General features: G+C 36.6%; 1 long non-coding RNA gene across 1 annotated transcript in view; it reads right to left on the bottom strand.

Annotated features, from left to right (window-relative positions):
* The window catches only part of LOC136329002 (uncharacterized), an 82,406-nt gene extending 56,228 nt beyond the window's left edge, over positions 1–26,178 (bottom strand). Inside the window, exon 1 of the long non-coding RNA XR_010730130.1 lies at positions 26,011–26,178. This is a non-coding gene — a long non-coding RNA (uncharacterized lncRNA). The remainder of the gene's footprint in view (positions 1–26,010) is intronic.
* Between the last annotated feature and the right edge of the window lie 581 nt (positions 26,179–26,759).

Genomic DNA, 26,759 nt, shown 5'->3' with positions numbered 1-26,759 from the left:
TTCCCCTGTGCTGGTACTGCCACCTCATTCAATTCGTGAAGCAACTCTTTGAAGTAAGGACTTTATTATGTCCATTTTTTAAAGTCAGATTTAATAAAGTATAATTTATTTACCCTTTTAGTAAATAAAACCTTAAAATCAAGCCATATAAATCCAACTTTGTACTTCTTTTTCAACATTGTTTGGCTACTCTTGGCCTTTGTTTTTCCATATAAAATTTTAAATCAGCCTGAAAAGTTCTAATAAAAAGCCTTCTGAGATTTTGATTGGGATTGCACTGATTTCATAGATGAATTTGGGGAAAATTAATATTTCAAAAATATTGAGACTTCAAAATCATGAACATATATATCTCTTTATTTGGGTCTTCTTTAAATTCTCTCAACAACATTTTGTTATTTTTACCATACAAATTTTTCAATTATATTGTTAGACATTTCCCTAAGTATTTTGTATTTTTGAAGGAAAGGGGATCAGGAGTGTTACCTTTCCCTTCCCAGGGATCTTATGACTTTTACTTTATTTGAGAGAAACGTAAAGATGTCCCATAGAGGAGAGTTCAGTTAGTTGTTCTCTTCCCTGAGTATTTTTTGTGAGCACCAGTGGGAGCCTGGGAAAAACACTTTTGAGAAAGTACAGACTCCACTTGTATTTGGAACTCCTGGGGATTTTACTGTCATACTAACTCATACTTGGCCTTTAAAAATGTGTTAAAATTTTGGCTATTTTCTCCTTGCCTGCTGTTACTGGCAGTCACTTCTTCCTTCCATGTTCCTCCGAAGGTGAAGCAGTTTATTTGTTTCATTTCTCTTTGGAGCGGGTATCCCAGCCTTTGAAAATCAAATTATGTGAATAGAAGTCTCACCTCTCTAATGATCTTAAGAAAAATAATGCTTTCATTGGTTTTTAAAATTCTTATTGTTATAGTGAAATGACATTCTATTGTATCTTTCAACATTTTAAGCAAAAAATTAGTCAACCAGGACTATTTTATATGAGAAATCTGAGCCTTCGAAAGGCCAAGTAACTTGCCCAATATTACAGATCCATTAAATATCATGGCCAAAACTTAAACTCAAGTTTTTCTGAAATAAAAGTTTATTATGTTAAACATCACACTAAAATGTATTCTGTAGGAGCATTTCATCAAAAGACCATATTTTAGCTGTCTGCATGATTCTAGTTAGACCCAAATGTTCTCCTTTTTATTGTAAAGGAGAACTTGAAATAATGCTACATAATTATCTGATGAGTCTTGAAGGCTGCTACCCCACCGAAGTTTAAAGTTTAAAAAAATGTTTTTAAGTGAGTATGACTAGAAAATTCCTACCCTTCTTTACTTTGTAAGGTCAATGTTCAGTATTTCTTCCATTATTAAATAGGGTCGGATCATTCTAAAAATGTACACTATTAGAAATGTACCTTTTAGAAATGCTTAGGCAAGCCCAATGAAAACATCATGTGATCACAAGAGCTTGGACTTGAAAGAAGGGGATAGCTTCAGGGCAGAAGGATTTTACATCAAATTGGGAAAGGTGGTCACGAGGCAACTTAGATTGATTAGCCAGCATAAGCAACTCAAGGGAATTTGGCTCTCCACAAGTTACCCAGGAGGAACCAATACTGATTCCAGAAAAGGTATCAAATTCAAAGACAGAAACAAAGACAGAAACTGAAATACATACAACAATTCAGGAAAGGGAATAGAATTAGGTTTTTGAAAGAGGTGGAAATGTAATTTGGTAGAGAACATCAAAGATACACTTGTGTTCTCTTGCGGTCATCTGTAGATGCTATTCTTGTAGTTTAGAAAACCTGTGAAAGTCTGACACATGAACAAATAGCCCTCACATCTTGGCAAATATATACTTGTATAGTATATTTTACTTTATAAACCACTTACTCATGCTATCTTATTTAAAATTTATGGCAATCCTATGTAACAGATGAAAACACTGAGACAGAATATTCAGAATATTTCAGAGAATACAATCATATGTGTACTCATAGATCATGATACAGACAGTTATGCTATAATCTTTATCATCTGAACATGCATATGTTTGTGTGCATATTTACTTGCAATGTATATACAAAGTGATATGCATTCTCTATTACTAGGATATTTGTAAATGTGACAGGTTAGAAAAATCACAAAAAGAAACATTAATAAATCATTCCATGTCACAAATTGCAATATGAGAAAAGGGAAGAATTTAAAAAAGGAAGAATCCTCTCCTTCAAGCAACAAATTCTCACATGTTGCTGATAAAAGCAAAAGGTGGTATGGCTTTTAGAGGCATAAATCAAAACCTTCCCACCAACAGTTGCAACCATTTTCAGATTTAATTAAAGTAAAAATTATCTGCAAACTCATTACTTAGAAGATTAAAAAGATTAGATAAAAGAAGAAAGACCTACATGTGACAAGTAAAAGGCATTGCTGAATGCTTAAAGCATATTTTTCCTAAGCACTTAAGAATTTACCTATATTGCCCATTAAACTGCATTTATGGGTTTTTGAGTCTGTTTTCCCTAGTATATTGTGATTTTTGTGAAGTCAGAGACTGAAAAAGATTCACTTTTTATATTCTAAGTGTATAGCAAAGTGCCTAGACATAGTACTGTGCTTCCCCATGTATAGGATGCACCCTTTTTTGAGACTTTTGGGGCCTAAAAACTGGGTGCATCTTATACAGTAGTCGTAGATTTTCTTACTTGCATTTCCCACTTGTTTTTGCGCTCATTGTTGAAGACAGTGATTCATCATCAGACATAGATGAGGACAAGCTAATGGATGGGAGTTTTGACAGTGATGAGGAGTTGTATGAATTGTATAATGAATAAAACTTGAGTTCAGCAACTTTATGTAATACTTTTTTTTTTCAAATTTTGGGCCTGAAGATTAAGGTGGATATTATACATTGGATGAATAAGGAAATGGTGTCACTATTATATACATCATATATGTATATATATATATGATATATATACACACACAAATATATGCAATGTATAAACAAAAATATATACTTATATAGCAACACCCATACAATTCCATGTATATAATTTTATATTTATTTATTCCATATATATGTGTATACACATACACATTTCTGTATATATTATGGAACATATATGAGTATATGTATCTATGTTTCTACATAAGTATGTTTTTATGTATGCATGTATGTATAGTCATTTCATCTTTAAATTTTTCACAATCATGTTTTTAAAATCAGGTAAGCTTCAGTCAAAGTGAACTATAAAAGTGAGAATGACTGACATTAGTCTTGGCTTATGAGAGTCACTATTGAATCTGATTCATAACCTGTCAGGCCTAATACAGTACTAATGATTTTACAGGTATCTGCCTCTTTGCATTACCTGATCACTCTTGGAATCACAGGTGATTGAAAGCTATTAGAAACTTATTATCAAGCTATGCTTTCCTGAAACTACAAGAAGTCCAAGCTGGCAATTGGCTAAAATCACTACGTGATATAACATGCTCATTGAGCCTGGCTAGTGTCCCTGTTTCCCTGAAGCCAGACACTGCCCCAGCAATGACATCCTTGTGCCAACTGATGTAGTCTGTGGTTTGACTGAGGGCTTGTTCTGATTCACAGGGAAGTGTTAAATGAAACCTGTCTGGAATAAACCGTGATGAAATTTCATTCTCATTCATTGATTCATTCATTCATTTCCTCATCCTCAATCACTGAGCATCTGCATTTCACAGGTACTGCATTAGGCACTGGAGTCACAAAGGTGAAAAAAGCACTTTTTTGAACTTTAAGTTGTGTAGGGTACTTTCATAGTGGGGTTGTACATGTTCCAAAAAGATGTATAATGTCCTAAAACCCAAGTGATTTGGTTTAATAATTTTGGCCATCAAAAATCCAGTTTGGACATTAAACTGAAAAGCTCTGCATAGCAAAGAAAGCCATCCACAAAACAAAAAGGCAGCCTACTAAATGAGAAAAAATGTTTGCAAATTGTATATCTGATAAGGGGCTAAAATCCAAAATATATAAAGAACTCAAACAAGTTAATAGTGAAAAAGAAAAAAGGGTCCTATTAAAAAATAAGAGGAGGGCCCTGGCCGGCTGGTTCAGCGGTAGAGCGTCGGCCTGGCGTGCGGGGGACCCGGGTTTGATTCCCGGCCAGGGCACATGGTAGAAGCACCCATTTGCTTCTCCACCACCCACCCCCTCCTTTCTCTCTGTCTCTCTCTTCCCCTCCCGCAGCTGAGGCTCCATTGGAGCAGAGATGGCCCGGGCGCTGGGGATGGCTCCTTGGCCTCTGCCCCAGGCGCTAGAGTGGCTCTGGTCGCGGCGGAGCGACCCCCCCCCCCAGAGGGGCAGAGCATCGCCCCCTGGTGGGCAGAGCGTCGCCCCTGGTGGGCGTGCCGGGTGGATCCCGGTCGGGCGCATGCAGGAGTCTGTCTGACTGTCTCTCCCCGTTTCCAGCTTCAGAAAAATACAAAAAAAAAATAAAATAAAAAAAATAAGAGGAGGATCTAATTATATATACTGTATTTTAAAAGAAGACACACAAATGGTCAACTGGTACATGAAAAGGTGCTCAGTTATTAATTATTAGGGAAATGCAAGTCAAAGTGATAGTGAGATGTCACGTCTCATTTGTTAGAATAGCTATTATCAAAAAAGCAAGAAATAACCTGTGTTAGCAAAAATGTGGAGAAAAGAGAACTCTTGTGCGGTGTCGGTAGAGTAAAATTGATGCCACAACAGTGGAAAACAGTATGGACATTTAAAAAAAAATAAAAATAGAACTAAATTATGTGATCTAGAAATTCAACTTTGGGGTATATCCAGAGGAAATAAAATCACTATCTTGAAACAATATCAGCATCCTTATATTTATTGCAGCATTATTTACAATAGTTAAGACCTGGAAACAACCTAAGTATGTATGAGGCACACATGCACACATACACAATGGAATATTATTTAGCCATGAAAAAGAAATAAATCTTGACATTTTTTTACAACATGGATGAACTTTGAGAGTATTATGCTAAGTAAAATAAGTCAAATGCCATATGATCTCACTTATATATGGTATCTATCCCCTTTCAAAACAAACTAAAACACTGAATTCAAAGACACAAAGAACAGATAGGTAGTTTCCAGAGGTGGGCAAAATGGATAAAAGGAGTCAACAGATACACACATTCATTTATAAAATAATTAAGTCATAGAGATGTCATGTATAATATGGTGATGATAATCAATAATACTATAATATATATTTGAAAGTTGCTAAGAGAGTAGATCTTAAAAGTTCTCATCACAAGAAAAAAATGTATTATATATGGTGATAGATCTTGACTAGACTATTGTGGTGATCATTTCTTAATGTATACTTATATTGAATTATTATTTTATACACTGAAACTAAAAGAATGTCAATTATATCTAAAAATAATCCAATTTGAAAAATGAACCAAAACACAAATATATGAAATTTAATGACCAAAAAAATAATAAATTCTTACAATTATTATTTTTTATTTTTTTTGTATTTTTCTGAAGCTGGAAATGGGGAGAAATAGTCAGACTCCCGCATGCGCCCAACCGGGATCCACCCGGCACACCCACCAGGGGGCGACGCTCTACCCACCAGGGGGCAATGCTCTGCCCCTCCAGGGCATCGCTCTGCCGTGACCAAAGCCACTCGAGCGCCTGGGGCAGAGGCCAAGGAGCCATCCCCAGCGCCCGGGCCATCTTTGCTCCAATGGAGCCTTGCTGCGCTGCGGGAGGGGAAGAGAGAGACAGAGAGGAAGGAGAGGCGGAGGGGTGGAGAAGCAGATGGGCGCTTCTCCTGTGTGCCCTGGCTGGGAATCGAACCCGGGACTTCTGCACGCCAGGCCTATGCTCTACCACTGAGCCAACCGGCCAGGGCTTAAATTCTTACAATTATTAAAGAACTATTTCATCCTCAGAATACTCAGAGTGATCTGAGTTCAAAGGTGATGTGGGCATGCTTCCACTATGACTATGCACATCAGAATCAGTACTCGGCTGCATATTGACTACAGTAGATTGTATTTCCTTTATGTTTAAGCTAATTCCAGAACTCTAAGGCTGAGACTTGACATAAGTACCTATAAATGAGGTGCCAATGAGATGCAAATTCTCCAGGTTGCTTTTGACTCTCACTCTGCCTCAGTGTGGACCTGTCTAAAATATCTAAGAGCTGAGAATCATTTTGGAAGGTTCCCAACCTCTAGCATCTGAAAATATAGCTGGGAATTCCTTTCCAACAATCTTGTGGGTTATTTTATCACCTTGGTTTATAATCCTAGCAGGACCCCTTCTGAAGTCTGAAGTTTATAAAAGAAGAGTGAATGGTCAGTGTAAATAAGCCAAACTTGAGAAACTTCAGACCTTGAGCCACAGGCCGTTTCTGTTAGTCTACCTAGTCCATACCGGTTTAGCTCCTTTTGGCCAGAACAGCTTTTCTGCAATAACTCATTTGCAAATAAGAAACCTTCTTTTTCATCATGCAGAGGATCTTTCTCTCTGATGGCTGTGGTGCATTGTACTGCATTAAAATTAAATTATTTGGATATGTTTTATGTCTGAATACTGATAAAAGTATGATGTAGACTGTATTATCCATAATCAAAGGTTACTTTTATTTGTAGATTTTAAGGGCAACTAAAATTTTTATTTGACAGATCCCAATCGTTCTAGTTGGCATACCTGCACATTTTTGTTGTATCTGGGATCAGGCATAAATCAAGTGATTTTTCACAGACAAATAAAAGTGGTAGAGTAATATATTTCCTGGAATTTAACACTTCATGGTCAGGAGGTCACATATGCCAAGTTGCTTATTTATATGCCTCTTAAAGTTTAAGTCTGTGGGCAGGAGACATGAAGCAATGTGACTTACTATATCAATGAAGAATGTATTGTTATTTTTTATATGTAGATAAAATTAGCAGTGTTACAACAGCAGACCAAACAAGAATATCATTAGAAATAGCATTGGCCATTTCTTGGAAAAGTGCTTGTTTTATAATTCTTTAATTTTTTTACTATAATCATCAGTTTAAACAGTGTGATTTATTGAATCTTTTTTTTTTTAATGCAGAAGAGAGAGATAGTGTGCACCAGTTGTTGACACGCTTGCTGACACCCCCAGCCTGACCTTGCAGTTCGGTTGGGAACAGTGTAGCCTGAGCAGAGCTGATGCATGTCACTTCCAAGCTGAGGCATGCCCAGGGACCCTCGTGCCCTCTCTAGCCCTCCCTCTCCCCACCAGAAACGACCTCAGAGGCCACCTATTCCAGATGGTGATTGTAAAATGGAGATAGCCATTTGACCCACATTTTATTATGACATTAAGCAAGAGATGGACAGTTTTACAACTTTCTGCATGAAGGACTATAAGGAGAATAAAGATCAGTATAAACATAGTTTTATGGGATAATTAATTAATTTATGTAATGCAAATATATTGAGTTCCTAACATGTAACTAAGTATTAAAGTCTTTTTTCTACATTATCTTCTTTTTACATTGACCCCATTTAAATTGCACTGTGTTCTCCAGCTCATGATACTAAAGCTCCAGAAAGCTTTGACTTGCTCAAGGCATATAGCTAGAAAGGAAATAAGTCAGGATTTGAATACAGATGTCCAAACTCAGCATCTTGATTTTTCTTCTCTGAAAAGTACCTTACAAACCTACACTGATCATATTCCACAGAAACCTCAGGTCATTTTTATCCCAGGGCTCTGGTTTCTCTCCTTAGAAACATATCCCCCTTTAAATGCATCTGGAATTTATAGATGAAGCGCTGGCAAATTAATAAAGGAAATTACATCAGTGCCCTAAGAAGGGCAGGCCAGGGGTCGTGGGAAACTGTGTGGAAGCAAGAGAACCCCTGTCGCTTTACTGCAGCCCAAATACAGTTACGTACTGTGTTATTTAGAGCCCTTACCTGGTGGCCAAAACAGCTACCAGCAATAATAAGGAAGAAGCCAGAAGGAGGGGCTTCCCTCCCTTCCATGTGGAGGAGTCCAGCTGCATTGCCAGGATCTCCTAAACGCAAACTGGAGAAATGAAGCTCTTTTTATTTCCTATGAACAGAACAAAGTTGAACTGGCATAATGCAGTCCTGCGTCTTGTTTTTGCATTCAGAATATTGTCTTTTCGTAGTCCTTCAGAATATGTTAAGGCTGGTTCACTACATAGCACCAGTCATGGTTTAAATTTCAAAGCATTAGATAAAAATGGCCTTACACTACATTTGTAGATGTCACTCTCAAGCATCCCAATGTAGTTTCCATGGGAACTAATGTACATCAAAGGAGAAAGAGACTGTAAGACCAAATTTCAGTTGCTGCCTCCTCTTCCTTTGGGAAAACCAAAACGAACCCCATGTCAAGTGCTGATGAAATGAGACTCTGCATCTTATTTTCAATGTGAATGCAACTTTTCTCTTAAAAATCTAATCTTTAGTATTACACACATGCTTATGCAAAATTTTTCCAAAGATTTCTCCTGTAATATTTATAAATTGTATTCAGAGCCTCAGCTGGCATATGTATCAATTTAAGAGAAGGGTAATTATAAACCATTGTCATTATTATTTTAAACTTGTTTCATAATTTTTTATTATTATATAAATTAACAATTTGTTGGGTATCCACTCTACACCAGGCACTCCAATGGAACAATGACTAAACATTTGCAGTCACTATCATGTAAGAACATGTATCAAGATTGGGTTTTATTGGTATATACATAGTGTCTTTTAGAGCAGTATGAGTCGGTGTTATGTGGGTATCTATTATTAATTTTCAATCACAAAAGAGCAACTTCCAAACAGTACAGTTAATAGGAGCAAGCGTCAGCTATTATACCAAAACTCATCATCACCACACTTACAGGCCACAAGAATCTGATTCTGTCTCACAGGGCTCACCTGAATTATAAAATAAATCAAACACTTTAATGTTGGGGGTGGTTGGAGAGAGGCAGTGATATATTACATTCCCAATTGTAATTGAGTATAATGATATACAATGTGTCTCTAACCCATAAAGAATTAAGTAGAAAAAAATTTGTTAAAGAGGAAGATCTTTGGCTACCAGAGCTGAGAAAAAATTTGATCATGTGATAGAAAATGTCAATTATATTAATAGCTTCAAAAAGAAGATTTTCTCCAGACTGGAAGTTACTATATTTTACTAAAAAGCTAAGGAATAATTTTATTACCATCAACATTTCACACTCATTCAACACATCTTTATTGATAAATTCACTGGGGAACAACATTTTTTCATTTTTTATTGCATGAGGTTTTAGAACTGTTTCTATATATGCATGCTGTATCACTGATTCCAAATCTGAAATTAGTTTTTTGGTGCATGCTCTAGTTTTTATGCAATTTTAATTTCTTTTTGTTATAGGTAATGGCATGCATTGGTTTTTAAATTGGAGTTAAAAGACAATTCTTGGATTGAACATAACCACAAGGCAATTAATGTTTTACAAACATCACTTTTACATAATTGTAGTTGTTTTTAAATGTAAAAAATTATTATCTGATAAAAACACCCTCTTATTTTGTTTTAAGATTGAATCATGGCTTCTTCGAGTAGGTGTAAATGTAAGAATAGTTCTGACACCATCTGTTATATATGTGGCTGTTACACAGTTCAACGTCAAAGGCACAATATTTCATCATTTGTGACACGGGCATATATTGCCTATTTTCAAGTTCCCCCTGGTGATCAAGACAAGAATTGGGCTCCTCATATTGTGTGTCATAATTGTGAGGAAATGCTTTGTGACTGGACAAAAGGAAAACGCAAAGGAATGCTTTTTGGTATTTCCATGGTTTGGCGTGAACCTAAAGACCACAGTAGTGACTGTTATTTCTGTCTGATCCATACAAAAGGCATCAGCAAGAAAAAAATGGCATATGATCATATATCCTAATATTTCTTCAGCAATACAGCCTATTCCACACTCTGAGACATTCCTGGTTCCAGTTTTCAATGGTTTTATTTCTTCTAAGGATGAAGAGAGTGAACATGGTGATCAAATGTATTTTGATAAAATACATGAGGAAGTGCTTGTAGAATCTGAAGGGTCTTCTTCTGATACCAAGCAATCATTAACCCCTCTGCAGGTTAGCCAACTCAAATTGAATGACTTAGTAAGAATGACATAAAAATTGTCATCGAATTTCTGAAGTATGAGGAGCATAACTGGATCATTTGTGTGGATCTTAAAATGGCAAATGTCCTGCTAGGACAACAGAGAGGTTTCACAAAGTATCCTTGCATTCTGTGTTTGTGGGACAGCCGAGCTCAGGAGAAACACTGGACACAGAAGGAGTGGCCGAAATGTGAAGCTCTGAAAGTAGGAATGCAAAATATTGTGAATGAACCTGTAGTTAATCGAGACAGGATCATTTTTCCCCCGCTTCACATCAAACTTCGCTTAATGAAGCAGTTTGTTCAGGTTTCAAATAGAGAAAGTGAATGCTTTCAACATATTATTTCTGCTTTTCCTGCCTTGTCTTTCAAGAAGATAAAAGCAGGTGTATTTGATGGACCTCAACTTCGAACCCTCATACGTGATGAAGAATTTGCCAGGAAGATGAATAAGGAGGAGAAAGCAGCATGGCAGTCTCTTGTGGCAGTTACAAAGAACTTCCTTGGCAACAAAAAAGAAGAAAACTATGAACTTCTGGTTCAAAGGATGCTGTTGGCTTTCCGCGACATTGGATGTAACATGAGCGTTAAGATTCACTTCCTGAATGGTCACCTTAATAAGTTTCCCGAAAATCTTGGAGCTGTTAGTAATGAGCAGATTACTGCTGGAGCATCAAACGAGATTGTCCTCAACAAGTACACAAACGCAAGAGCTACAAACTCAAATTTTTGCCTGAACAGAATTTAAATAAGTTTTGCGCAAATTTTATGATTAAAATAAGTGTTTTAATATGTTCTATTTTGAAATTATAGACAAATTCTGATGCAATCATATCTTTTAGTGTATCAGTATATTTATTGCATTATTTAAATTATTATATTTTCACAAAGATGATGCCCAAGAAGACATTCTACTTCATTATGTTAAACTAAATGCTGAGAATTTTACAATAAGATGAAAACCTAAAATCTTGAATTGCAAAAAAATTGTAGCTTACTGAGAAAATCTAATGTCAGATTTGAGATCAGCACACTCTAATTAGGTAAGAACAAGTGTCTTTGTGGATGCAACAAAAATTTTGTTCCCCAGTGTTTTTTAGGCTAGGCACTTGATGTAGACATGAGGGGTAGAGCAGTGAACAAACTCTAATGTCTGTGCCACTTACAGTTGAGCCAAGTAAGAAAATTAAAACATCAGAGGACTAGGGGCAGAGACCAGGGGGTCTAAAATTATTCATGGGGCAGTGGAGGTTAATAGACTCAAGAATAGCTAGAATCTGAGAAAGGATAAACTAGGACTAGAAACACAGTAATGGATATTTTTTTTCTTAAATGAAAACTGAGCAAATGGTCTAATCAGAAAATATTCTGCCAGGAAATTATTCAATAAGAACTGACATGGAATAGTGACTGTTATAAAATGCAAGTGAGGACCAATAAGCACTATAAAGCAGAATGATGGAAGAGGATTCAGGAGGAAAACTTTTCCCTCAGCCACAAAGGGCCACAGTTTTGCCAATTCGCTATGATGGCATGCAAACTAAAATAACCACATTGGATATTATTTGTGGTCCAATGAATATCTTGTACAAATTTGTATGTAATAACTAATATACTATATAAGATGTGGGAGGGGCAATCATTTTTAAACAATACCTTTTGTTGTCAGTATAAAGATTGAAACTTTAAAAATTAAAATAAAATCCTCTTATATATAGATATACAGATATAATTTAATATTATTAGTTTTTTGGACAGAGAAGAATTAACATGCCATTAGAAAATTTTGGATTCAATTTATGCCTCTTTTACTTAGTGTGAGGTTATTATAGGTAAGTTAATTAACTTTTCAGGGCCATAGAGTCTTCATCTTTAAAATGAAGATGATAATTACACCTATGTCACAGATTTGTTTTGAAAATTAAAGATAATATATGCAAAATTATTGAATAAAGAAGTCAGTAATACATTAGAGGATATTTATCCTCCCCCTTTCCTATCACTCTTTGTAGAATAGCTCTCTGGCCTCTCTCTTCACTCCCATGCATACTGAGACTGTGGTGGGGCCAGCACAGGGCAGAAGGGAGTCGTGTAAGAGCCTGGAAGGAATAGGGCACACCTGGATTTCTTCTTTGGAACTAGGTGTCAGCAAAGAGACCATGTTCTCAGCTGTGTCAGGGACTAGGTAGAAAAGCTTTGTCATGGTCTGAAGTATTGGGAGGCCCTTTTTGCCAAACATCTAAGTCAGGGGTCAGGAACTTATGGCTTGTGAGCCAGATGTGGCTCTTTTGATGGCTACATCTGGCTCACAGACAAATCTTTAATAAAAATAATAATAACGTTAAAAATATAAAACATTCTCATGTATTACAATCCATTCACTTCCTACCGCTCATGTTCATGGTTGCAGGTGGCTGGAGCCAATCACAGCTGTCCTCCAGGACAACACCAAATTTTTATTGGATAATGTGTAACATATACAGGTCGTTGTATGGCTCTCACAAAATTGCATTTTAAAATATGTGGCGTTCATGGCTCTCTCAGCCAAAAAGTTTCCTGACCCCTGATCTAAGTCATACTCTCTCACAATTTTATCAGAAATAAACCTTAAGGTTTAACTTTTGTCTATCTGATCACTATATTGATCTTTGGTTTTAATCTCTGGTAGAAAAAAAAGAGTTATTTACTAAATCTTAGAACCTCATATTACTCACATTATATAATTCTGGTTCAATAGGTGACTAATGCAAATAAAAGTACTAATAGTTATAAAGATAACAGCCAATAAATATTAACCATATAATTTTTGTCAGTCACTGCTCTAAGGATTTTTTAAAATTTTATTCTCAAAATACCTATAAATTAGAAACTCATATTTTTCATAAATGAAGACATTAAAAAACAGTGTAGTTAAATAAAGAACTCAACTTCATATACCTTCTATTTGAAGCAGGTTTGTTCCAAAACCTGTCTCCTTAACTACTACACTAAAAATATCTGAATGAGAGAGTTATGTTTACAAATTTCTTATAAGTTTCCACAACTGATGAAGAGCAAAAGAAAAAAGAAAAAATTTGCAAAATTAATTACCAAATAGTTTGTTCTTCTCTGAAATAGATTTTTCAACAATATTTATTAATAGATAATAGGTACCAGGTATAGGGAAATTCAGACCGAAGAAGATAATGGCACAATGTGACAACTTCTATAGTAGCAGGATAAACAAAAGATTATGAAAAAACATAGGATATATTGATTCATTCTTAGGAAAAAATGGGGCTAGATGAACAAAAGCAAGAAAATACCATATTGCCCCATGTATAAGATGCCCCATCATAAAATTCGTAGAAGTCTTTATCACTGTCAAAACTCTCATCCATTAGCTTGTCCTCATCTGTGTCTGATGAAGAATCACTGTCTTCAACAATGAGCACAAAAACAAGAGCAAAAAAAGCAGGAAATGCAAGTAAGAAACAAATAACCACTCTATAAGATGCAGTTTTATACCCCAAACTTTTTGAAAAAGGGTGATCTTCTACATGGGGAAATATAGTATTTCAAACAAGGGTTTGAATGTTCTCACAGTCATAAAGTTATGTCTATACTGTCGATGACAGAGGAAGTGGAAAAAAACAACAACAGTGAAAAGGAACATAAAGCCTAAGATGAGAAGGGCCTAACATGCAGTTCTAATGATTTTATCTAAAATAAATGTTGAACTGGCAGCTTTTTAAAAAAACTCACTTCAAATGATCTGGTACATACTTTAGAAAGCTAACCAGGCAGTACAAGGAGGATGGATGAGGGAAAGGAAACACTGGTGGCAGGGAAATCCATTAGGATATTGATTCTCGTGAGTTGAATCATGCCCCCCAGAAAGATATATTGAAGCCCTAAACTCCAGTACCTATAACTGTGACCTTATTTGGAAATAGAGTTTTTCCAGACATAATTAAGATGGGATTGTTAGGGTGGGCCCTAATCCAATATGACTATTGTTCTTATGCAAAAAGGAAAAGGCAGAGACATGGGGAGAATGCCTCATGAGAACTGAGGCAGAAATTGGAGTTATGCAGATGCAAGGCAAGGGAGGCCAATGACTGTCGCCAGAGGCGGATTTAACGGCAGGCGTACAGGCGCGCCCTGGGCCCTGACTTCTTTCTGAAGGGCCCCACAAAACTCCAACTTTACACTTTTTTCTAATGTAAGGGGTCCAATATTTTCTTCTGCTCCCAGGGCCTCAACCAACCTTAATCCACCTGACTGTCGCTAATACCAGAAGATAATATATAGAAAGGCATGGTACAGATTTTCTCCTAGACCTTTTAGAGCAGGGGTCGGGAACCTATGGCTTGTGAGCCAGATGTGGCTTTTTTGATGGCTGCATCTGGCTCGCAGACAAATCTTTAATAAAAAAAATTAATAACATTAAAAATATAAAACATTCTCATGTATTACAATCCATTTATTTCCTACCGCTCATGTTCATAGTTGTGGGTGGCTGGAGCCGATCACAGCTGTCCTCCGGGACAACACCAAATTTTTATTGGATAATGCCTAACGTACGCAGGTCATTGTATGGCTCTCATGGAATTACATTTTAAAATATGTGGCGTTCATGGCTCTCTCAGCCAAAAAGGTTCCCAATCCCTGCTTTAGAGGAAGCAGGGTCCTGTTGACACCTTGATTTCTAACTTTTAAGTTCCATAACTATAAGAAAATAAATTGCTGCTATTTTAAGCCACCCAGCTCATAGTATTTTTTTGTAATGATCACCCTAGGAAATTAATACAATATAAGAATACTTAAGTCAAGAAGCAGTGACCACTTCAAGTAGTGGCCATGAAAAATGGAGAGTAGGAGTCATGTGGTGTGCCACAGTTAGGCTTGTTCTAGGATGAACAAAGCAGTAAGTGAAAACAAAATTAGTAGGGGAGCCACATGGAATTCCATAAATGGTAACAGAGTGTGTCCCTGAATTTTGATGACCCTTTTCTGTAGCCCTCCTAACCTATTTCTAGGTGCCATTGAGAAAGGGGTTATTAAGAAGGAAGAACTTTGGGGAGCCCAAGTTCTTCTATTAGCTAGTCTAGCACTATCAGACCTGGTGGTCTGGCTAGTCTTGGGGTGCTTAAGAGAGAAAATGCAAGACCCAGACCTCTGGTCACCAACCAGGGGTCCTAGACATGATGATTGGTATTGGTTTGATTTTACCATCCTCCCATACTTCTCCAAAAATTTTAATAAGTTGTGTTGAAAGATTTATTGAAAGTGAGAAACCAGAAACAGTATTACTACTCATTCTAGAAGTTGGGAAGTAAGATAAAGAAGAGAAATTGGAAAGTTGCTTATGTGTGAGGCCAGTGAATCAGGGAGAAAAAGCCCCAAAACAGCAGAACAAAGCTTTAACAAAGAGAAAGTGTTACTTGGAGAGACGGCCTTTTGTCCTTTGTCCTATTACTGGTCAGAAGACAAGGAGAAAACCGGAGCCTGAGACAACAGTTCTGCTAAGTGCCCTTGAGAAAGCCTATCGAGGTCAGCCACAAAAGCAGACCACTAGAGAGAAAAAGAAATAAAGAGAGGTTTGGAGAGGAGAAATAAGAATGGTGGGAAATAATTTTTTAAGCCAAAAAATATCAAAGACCAGAAGTGCCTCTGGAAGAAAGCATAGCAGGTTATTAGGGAGAAAGGGCTGTTAAAGTCTTTGAAGCTCTGACTACATTGGAAGGCCCTACAAGACAACGACTGCATTCACCAACAGGTAGAGAAGCTTCCCTGTCTATTACTGCTCAGGATTAGAAACCACTGACTGCTTTGTGGTATCTGAAGGGAAAATGACTTCAAGCTTCTTAAAAATGTTCCCTGAAAGCATTCTTTTAGTTTCCCTTTCTAATAGTTCGTTATTGATGTATAAAAATGCAACTGATTTCTGTATGTTTATTTTGCATCCTGCTAACTTTACTGAATTCATTGATCAGTTTCAGCAAGTTTCTAGTGCAATCTTAAGGGTTCTATATATATAGAATCATGTTATCTGCAAATAATGACAGGTTTACTATTCCCTTACAATTTGGATGCCTTTTATTTCTTGTCTAGTTGTTATAGCTAAGGTTTCCAGTACTATACTGAATAAGAGTGGTGAAAGCAGATACCCCCTCTCGTTCCTAATCTTAAGGGAAATGCTTGTAATTTTTGTCCATTGAATATGATGTTGGCTACACTATAGTAAGTCTAGTTAATATCCATCACCATGTTTACTTTAAAACGTGTTTTTTTGTGTATTTTTCTGAAGTGAGAAGTGGGGAGGCAGAGACAAATTCCCGCATGCACCCGACTAGAATCTACCCAGCATGCCCACTAGGGGGAGATGCTCTGCCCATCTGGGGCATTGCTCCATTGTAACTGGAGCTATTCTAGTGCCTGAGGTGGAGGCCATGGAGCCATCCTCAACGTCTTGGCCAACTTTGCTCCAATGGAGCCTTGGCTGAGGGCGGGGAAGAGAGAGAGACAGAGAGAAAGGAGAGGGGGAGGGGTGGAGAAGCAGATGGGCACTTCTATGTGCTCTGACCGGGAATAGAACGCAGGACTTCCACATGCTGGGCCAATGCTTTATTGCTGAGCCAACCGGCCAGGGCCAAAAACGTTATTTTTTTAAGATGTAACCTTTTAAGATTTATTCTTTCATCAGCTTTCAAATATTCAATATGGTACTGTTAACTGTAGTCACTATGCTCTACATTACATCCCCAGGATTGAATTACTTTATAACTGGAAGTGTGTACCTTTTGATCACCTTCACCCATTTTACCAACCTTCATTCCTTTCCTTGCAACTTCTGAGAATTTGAGTATGTTTTTTTATTTTGTCTCTGAGTCTGTTTTTCCATGAACAAAAAGAGATAACACTGGTACTTTGCGTGTGATGAAAACTATGAAAAGTAAGCTCCATTACCCCCCTTTGTGCTGAGCATGGTGCTCTTCAGCTTAGGAAGTATTCAGTGCATGCTTTATGAATGAATGGATAAATGAATAAAACCCTTACCATCAATGCTGAACAATGAACATTTTGTTGTATACCACTTTATAGTATTTATTTTTTCTGCATATGTGCTTTTCTTGTCAGTCAAGCTAGACTGTATGCACTCTGAGAGCAAACCATGTGCTTTTCACTTTTTTATTTACCCCAGTGCACTGAACAGGGATGTGTAACTAACACCTCCATGAATGAGCATTCACTGGGGCCCAGACATTGCATTAAGTATATGATTTTCATAGTCATCCTGTGTAGAGAGTATAATATGAATTCCAGTTTACAAAACAAAACTGTGCCTTATACAGAGGTGAAGCAGATTTTCAATTGTCACATAATTCACCCATGCCAAATCATAAATAAAATCTACCTCTATTTATCCCAAAACTCTTGAGCTTAACCACCATGCATACTGACTCCCTAAAACTTTGATGAGCAATTTGACAATACCAGGGCTCATCATGACCTGCACTTGGAAAAAAAATTCCTGCATCTGTGGTTCTGGTCTGTTTGGCAGTCTGGGCTCAGTCAATCACCAAGTTCAGAGTTTTTCGGTAGGTCCCTCCTTATAGAAACCCTGGCACAGCTCACAGAACCAAGAGATAGAGAAGACACAAAAAGAGGTTGTGTGTGTCCTGCCAGGACATGGAGACAGAACACTTATCAGTTTCCTCTGTCTTCTCGGTATATTGTGACTTCAGCATTCTCTGTGCTTCGTAACCTTTAGCTGATCCATTGCGAAAATTTAGTGCCCAGTAGCACTCAAAATTTCTGATTTCATACAGTTGTGAAGTGACCTTGTGGCAGATCAGAGGGAGCACCTTTAAAGCTCATAGTGGCGAAGGCATGGCTCCTAACCTTCTGCAGAATTGTTTTTAATACTTCCTGCAAGCCGTTATTGGTGTCTTTATTTAAGCTGTATTTCTTCATTTCAGTGTCTATGTTTAGCAGATATATAAAGAAGCAAATGGGTTTAATGGCCTGAAGTGGCAAAGCAATGATCTGTGGCCTCTTTAGAGCAACAACAACAAAAAGATCAAACGACCATGGAGACTTCCTGTTTCCTGGTGACTAGGAGCCAAATGTCTTTTACCTTTCAGTGAGTCAGGGGAAATCCATGCCCACCCTGTATGTTATGAATTTTTCCTTTGAAAGTCGCTTCCTGCTAATAGAGCATGACAGAGTGGGGATGAAGTAGTACCTTAATAGGCCATGCAGAGAATCCTCTCATTTTCTGATTTGTGCTTGGTGCAGACCACATTCTCTTTAGGGGCACTGGAGGGCTTTGATTAAATTAAATAGATGTCTTCCTGATCTGGGCATCTGCCCAGTCCAGGAACCATGCATCCAGCATACCAAAAAATACTGCAGGCACCAGTAGATCCATCTCATAATCACTCTCTTCTGCTTTCAGGGGACTTCTCATCTCTCACTCCTGCCCCAGCCTTCCCACAGACAGCCCTGGCTCTGGTGCCTGGTTCTTTCTCTTACTATGGGGTCTCAAGTAAGATATTTGACTTTCCAAGTTTTAGGTCTTTATCTGAAGGAGACATTGACAGTACTAAACTGATGGATATATTGTGAAGAGTGAAGAACTAAGTATATAAAATTCTTTGGTCAATAACTGTGTACACACTAAGAACTTGATGAATAGGTCCTATTAATACTAATGAGTAGCTGGTTAATTTTCCTCTGACTATCAACTCTGCATTTCTGTTCAAAGAAAGCCAGAATAGACTCTCAGAAGAAATTCTTACCTTATTCATAATAGAATCAAAGTATTCATAATAGAATCGAGGGAAAACATTATTCATCAATTATGTAGTATAAACTCTCCTTGTGTCCTCCTGAATCAGTCATTAGCACTAAAACTACCTTTCTTCACTTTTCTATTTTTAACATCACTTTAATGGGAACAAAAAAATTAGTTCTTCTCCAACAGCTGTATCATATGCCTAAATAATCTTTTAAGTATGGTTCTTTCCACCTTCCTTTTATTCCTTTCATAAACAACACACCTCCCAAGCATGTAGCAAAGGGACTTCTTTTTTTTTTCTTTTTTCTTTTTTTTTGTATTTTTTCTGAAGCTGGAAACGAGGAGAGACAGTCAGACAGACTCCCGCATGTGCCCGACCGGGATCCACCCGGCACGCCCACCAGGGGGCGACGCTCTGCCCACCAGGGGGCCATGCTCTGCCCCTCCGGGGTGTTGTTCTGCCTCGACCAGAGCCACTCCAGCGCCTGGGGCAGAGGCCAAGGAGCCATCCCCAGCGCCCGGGCCATCTTTGCTCCAATGGAGCCTTGGCTGCGGGAGGGGAAGAGAGAGACAGAGAGGAAGGAAGGGGGAGTGGAGAAGCAAATGGGCGCTTCTCCTGTGTGCCCTGGCCGGGAATCGAACCCGGGACCCCCGCACGCCAGGCCGACGCTCTACCGCTGAGCCAACCGGCCAGGGCCAAAGGAACTTTTTGATTCTGCCCCCTAACCTCCTATGTAAAATTTGTATGTGTAAAAACTCATCTAAAGCCAACCAACAATAAGGGTCCCACCAACTCCGATGGCCCTGACTGTACTAGACTGTCCTGAACCAGGCTCCTTTTGAGTCTCTCATTGGGGAGGTACAGGGCCCTATTATGACCATTTTACCATGGATCCACATTACTGAACTAGGGTGTGTGTATGTGACTTTTTAATTATTGCAGTTATTTTTGAGTATTTTAATTTATAAAATTCCCCATTCTCAGCTCTGCCCTACTTCTAAGCAAATGCTTGGTCATTAAGGAGAAGGGTTCAGATAGGCTGGTATATTCACAAGTATCTTCAATTATTTTTAATGCCCAAATAACCAATGCCATTTGAATTCACAGATGCTTTTAAATTATCATTCAAATTTGGTATCAACCCTTAAGTAAGTACTTTATCTTCACCATGACCATGGCAGAGGGCTACTGGCATTTTGGATGGGGACAAGGGATGTTAAATATTTTACCATGGGAACATTAAGAATAAAAACTATCATGCCCCAATGTCAGCACTCCCTTTGTTGAGAAAATTAAAATTATTTATTTATTCTGTTTCTTAATAAAAAAAAAAATAGCAAGTCTGAGTATCTCACTTAATCAGCGTTCTTTATTTAAACTTAAATTCAAATTCAAGTATTGACTCCTGAACACCTATAGCTATTAAACACTTTCTCATTCAATATTATATTTAACCTTCTAAAGAACTCTTGCAAGCTTGTTGTCATCTCCCTTACCGCTGGGGGAACTGCAGGTTAGAGAGAGCAAAAGATACAGACCCACAATCTCATACTAGTCAGCACAATTTTACCACCTTATGCTGCTTCTATGATGTTAGTTTTATAACATTAGCAGGATTACTAAAAATGCTCAAGGTTTGTTCTCCCAAACAAAAGAGGACAGTGGGAAGAAAAATAGAGTAAGAAAAATATAATAAAAAAGTAAAAAGTGAAGTACTTTGATTCTATATATAAAAAGGCCTTTGATAAATGCTTATGGGAATTTGTATTTATATTGACATCACAACTTTAATTCAAACTCATTCTTTTATGTATTTTTTCATATTTATTTTAATTAAAAGCTTAAACTTGAATATATTAAATTTTTATGCAATCCTTATCTATTTGACCCACTGGAACACTGCTGAGTAATGTGACATTCACACAATTACCACTGTGTCCACTTACATGATTTAAAATGTATTCTCAATAGCTAAAGTGTTTTCGTGACTCTTTGAAGCTTAGCTATCCTGTTTCAGAGGGCCTTTCACTCAGGCTTTCAAACCACTTTACAGACATCTCTTTATACTTCTTTATTTTATAAATTGGGAAATAGATCAAATAGAAGTTAAGTGGCATATAGGGGTCAATAGCAGATTACTGGAAGAACCAGGCAAAAGCATTACCCTGGACTCACCTATAGTTATCACTCAGATAATCTGACATTTCTTCAGAAGACGGAGATAGCTTATGACTGTAGGAGGCAGATTAAAAAGATTATTTTTTCATGAGGCTGTCTCAAGAGGATTTACAATTAACTGTGATTCAGCTGACATCCCCTTTCCCCCTGCCCCAAAATATCTATATTAAAATCAGATTGACTGTTTATCTTTTCTTTCCATTTGTTAAAAATGCTAGGAATATGATGATAAAAATATTGAAGTTTAGGGTGCAATATAAGTTCCTATATTCAAGTTCTTGATACAATGATTTCGTAAGGAAACAAATAACCAAAATGTTTTTGAAGCATTTTTGATAAAGGAATGCTCTTTTTTTTTTTTTAAGTAAAGTTACTTCCCTACTTTATTTTTTTTTAATTTTAATTTTATTTACTTATTTTAGAGAGGAGAGAGAGAGACAGTGAAAGAGAGGAGAGAGAGACAGGGGGGAGGAGCTGGAAGCATCAACTCCCATATGTGCCTTGACCAGGCAAGCCCAGGGTTTCGAACCAGCGACCTCAGCATTTCCAGGTCGACGCTTTATCCACTGCACCACCACAGGTCAGGCAGGAATGCTCTTTACTGGTAACCATCTCTCCACAATTGACTTACAAAAAATATTAAGAAAATGACCTCCATTTTTAAATTATTCATAAAAATCTTAATGACATTAAGTAAATATCATTATTGATAAAGATTTACATAGGCATCTGTCTATTGCAATTCCAGTGTTAGAAGTGGAATTTTCTAGATCAGGGATCTACAAACTATAGCCCTAAGACCAAATCCAACTTTTGCTTGTGTAAATAAAGTTTTATTGGAATATAGTCTCCTAGCTCATTCATTTGTAATATTGTTTATGGTTGCCTTCATGGGACAACAGCAGAAATAAATAGTTGGGACAGAGTCTATGATTATGACTTATAAAATTTTAAAATATTTACAAGCTAAAAATATTTTTACAGAAAAAAATATTGCCAACAACTATTCTAGAACAAACAATATGTCAATCCTGGCAGGTATGAATAGTAACCTTGACTATCTCATAGAATTCATAAAGTTTAATTTCCAAGGTCCCAAGCAAAATTTTCCAAAAGTCTTTACATAAAAACCACACACTTTGAAATCAGACATATCAAATGTATTCTTCTTCTTTAAACAGGGTCACTTTGTACATTTCAAGCCAATATTGCAGATGATGACAATTTTGCTGAAAGACCACTCTATGAGTGTCAGGGGAAACAAGCTACTAGAAACATATTTGAGGATCTCAATTTTCCATACTTTGCTCTAATTACTAGAGTACTGTAGATGCATATCTCTGATTTATAGTCTGCCAAGTCAAGATTTCTGAATTTCTTGGCATGAGTTTGGTCTTACAGTATTACTTTGATTATGGCTTCTTATATCTGGCATAAATATATTCCCTTTGTGCATATTCTTTTTAGATGCACTACAGGAAAAAGCATGACTTTTTTCTCTCTCGCCTTTTTCTTTAGGAGAAGCAGCTGTGAAGTCATAATTATGTTCATGTCCCACTGGCAACTGCAAGCCCTTTATTTTTATATATTTGGAACTCACCAAGAATAAAGTCCATTCTCTCTTTGAGGGGCTGGCTGTTCTGCCATTCCATCTAGGATTTCACAGTTTCCCAATCCTTACAACACCTATTGTTATAAATAGCATTGTTTCCTTAAAAAGGGGGAGCTTATCCAAAGAGGTGAGAAAAAACCCTCAAAAGATTATGAAAAAAATTAACATCATCTCTAAAATATGGCAACAAATTTTCTGGCTTTTAAAAACTTATAATTATTATTGTTGATTAATTGGTGCCATAGATTACACAGTACTGACATGTAATTTTCTAACACAGAGCTTTTTATCATGATCCATTGTGCAGTAGATTTAGGGACTTTTTATTTTATTTTTACACATTGAAGAACAAAGGGCAAAAGCCTTGAAGCATGCAAGGATTTAGATAATGAATTGCATCCTAAATTTAGAACATATATCAGACAATACAGAATGATCCATGGTAGGAATTTGTGATCCTACAAAGGCAAGTTATTGGGACTTTTGTTTATAAATAAGCCAACTTCTCTTCGCTTAGATCTGGATGCAAGCCAGAAACATTAATGAACATCTCTTCTGCTTCACACAGACTTTCAAAAAGGTCAGAACTAGGGTACCTTATTTACGTTTTATGAGAAGATGTAGTTAATGTTTGTAAATCCATTTGGATAATAACATTGATTTTAATAGGCTGATAAATGTATTTCTCTTTTAATGTCCATTATAGTAATGATCGCCTAGAGCCAATGAAAAATTCAACATTTAGTTGTTGATTAGTCTGTTTTTTATTCATAGGTGCAATTACTTCTTAACTGAAATTTTTAGGAGTCACTAGTCTCTCCTCAAAAAGTAACTCTATTTGTTTGAGAATGTGAACAAACTATAGATTTATGATTCTGGCCTCATATTTTGTCTGAAAAGCAACCTTGGGTTTGGTATTTAATGTCTCTTTGGCTATCCAGCCTGTAAAAAGAAAGTGCTTCTGAGGAGGAAACTGATGTTTGTCTCAGACTCTATTGTTTAATTCTCTAGGCTCTTTTTTGCACCAGCAGATATGAAGTTCAGAAAGAAATATTGGAAGCCCAAATGAAGGCTTTAGTACTTTTGTCAACATAGATCTCATGCCCTAGTCTAGATAGGATTGATGGTAATTATGCAAATAAAAATATAACAGAGAACTTGAGAATGAACTCAAAAGACACAAAGCAAATGTAGACCTTTAAAGCATCTGAGATGAGTTTCTTTTTTGAAACTCATGCCATGGTGGACTTCACCTGAACTTACAGACACATCAGAAGGCAAATAAAGAAAACATAAGCAAAGATAATAGTAAACAAAGTAAACAATAAATAAATGCGATCATAAATAAAATAAATTACTAAAAGTAGTGAGAGCACAAAGCAATAAAGCATCAACTTTCCATCCAAGTTACATTACATTATTTATACTTCTATACTAGTTTTCACTAAAATGGAAGTTATAAATGTTTGAAATACAGTCACTGGGTAAAATTTATGATTAGGAATGTTACATGGTAATACACAGGATCACCTTGCTTTCCTATCTCTGAAGTCACCTTCAATTTGTCTGTTATTCATTCAACAAGTCTCCATCTAAAGTCATCCATGATTCAGGTTTTGAGTTCCTCTGTTTAAGAATTAAAAACTATACATGTAAAAGATCAAGTTGGAAAAAATCATTGTAATTATTGTTAATTTTTAAGTGTTTTATTTTTATTAAGAGAAAAGATTGTGTTTCCTTTCAGACACAGATGGGCTCCTCTGTACATTTTTAACTTTCACAAAACATTCTAAAATGTTTTGTGGGAGGACAGAATTTATCTTCATACTAACTTCAAAGAGTCAGGTATGTACCTCAGTTTTCATTTGTTCCCATTACAAATATGTTAGAAATCCATAGACTAACATAAACTTTTAAATATTCTGAGATTTTGTGAACAAATTCATATCTACTTTGTTCATTGCCCTTATAATATGCCAAACACAAACTCTTTTATTTTTACTTAAATTCCACAAATGAAGGGAACACCAAAAAGCAAGTTCACAAAGACCTTTACAACAATTTGTAAATAATCTTGCCTGAACATGATGCACTCTCATATCTTCTAATTTTGCTATTATTTGTTTAAGAATATAATCATATTGGATTGTGTCTTCACTTCATAAACTGTCTGAGAACCTTATTGTTTTGTGTTTGGAAGGATGCTGCTAAAGGAAAATTAAATGTTTCCAGAAAAAACAGACATTGTGATTGCATGAGTGGAAGCGTGTTACGGCAAAAGTGCCCACATTTTGGTGTGTAACCCAGTCAATTTATGTTGGTATATATCTTCCTTGGTTATAGAGGCAGACTGTAACAGAAACAATATTTTTCTTTTGTCTATAATACTGTTAGTTCAGCTGTCATTAAAAACAAGCCTACAAACTGAGAATCAAGAAAAAAAATTAACAAAGTAAGAGGTTAGACCTTGACTATAAATCTAGTATGGGTTAAAATGTTTCTGTTAAAATGGGCATATTTTTACCAAGTTTGATCTCTGTTCAGAATAGTCTTTGAGATACATTAAATTGGAACAATATAAAGAAGAGCAAAAATCACTCATCAAATAAATATTGAATGTCAGGTATATCCAGTGTCCCCAAATGTCATATGCTAAAAGCTTCGTGAAGAGATTAGACATGAGGAATCAGGCTTAAACTAAGAACCTTGTCTACAGTCATTTGTGCAGTAAACATACACCAATGACTATTACAGCTAAAAAAAATTTTTTTACATTTTATTTATATTACCTTTTAAATTTTTCTTTTATTGAATGTCTTGGGATGACATTGGTTAATAAAATTATACAGATTTCAGGTGCAATTTGCATTGTGTGTTCACCACTTCAAGTCTCACTCCATTACCATCTATCACCCATCTACACTTCTCCAGCTAACATTTTTTATTAAATATCAGGCATTTTTTATTCTAAATATTAAAGCAAATAAGAGGAGAGGTGGAGAGATAAAGCAAGAAAAAGAAAAACAAAGAAAAACTCATGGACATGGACAACAGTGTGGACATTGCTGGTGGGGCTGGGGGAGTGGAGCAGAGTGTTGGGATGATAAATGGGGATGGACCAAGACTTGATTTGGGGGGTGATGAACCCAACTGGGCTCCTGAAACTTGTATAATAATGGTAACGAGTGTCACCCCAGTAAAATTTAATACGAACAAGAGAGAACTTACTTTTAAAGAGAGAGCCTGTCTTCAGTCCAAAGTCACTCCCGATCTGGTCCTTTAATCTCTTTGACATGCCCCTTGTCTCCAGAAAAAGAGTGATAGGTTTTTCCTTTGGTCTGTCTCTTGGCAAAAATATCAAATACTCAGATTAGAGTATACTTGTTGCCAGCTTCCTTTTCTGTGTTTCTTTCTCCTTCACACTCTAAACTAACTTTCCACTTATAGGTGGATGTGACTCAGAGAAAGTAAAGATGCATTACATTTCTTTCGCCCAATATTGTGGAATAAATACAGACCACAGCAGTTGTTTATTGTGTACCTACCGAAAGTAAGAGAACAAGGGGCTGGGGATTCAACAATGACAAACACAGTTCATTCTCTGGAGCAAATTTGCAACCTCAGGATGGGTCAGAGATGAGCAAAAAGCCCAAAGTGACCTGCTATCATTTAAGTGCAGAGAACATACTCTTAGGGCAGAAGGGAAGAAATAATCCCAACAAATGGGATAAAAATGAATGAGAGGTACTGAGGCAAACTTCTTGGCACCGGTAGCATTTGAACTGACCTGGAAGGAGGATCAGAAAGGATTTCAACTGAAAGGAAGCAAAGGCGGAGGAGACCACACACATGAGCCAATGAAGAAACATTATTAAAGTCTTAGCTTTTTATATCTCATATGATCTTTAGCAATGAAAGAATGAGTACATAAGGTAATAAACACAGTATTGGTGATCAAGACATAGTGTTCTGGGAGT

Source organism: Saccopteryx bilineata, chromosome 3, assembly GCF_036850765.1.
Source record: "Saccopteryx bilineata isolate mSacBil1 chromosome 3, mSacBil1_pri_phased_curated, whole genome shotgun sequence".
NCBI lineage: Eukaryota > Metazoa > Chordata > Mammalia > Chiroptera > Emballonuridae > Saccopteryx > Saccopteryx bilineata.
Note: the sequence above shows the minus strand (reverse complement) of the source record. Positions and strands in the feature narration are given on the sequence as shown.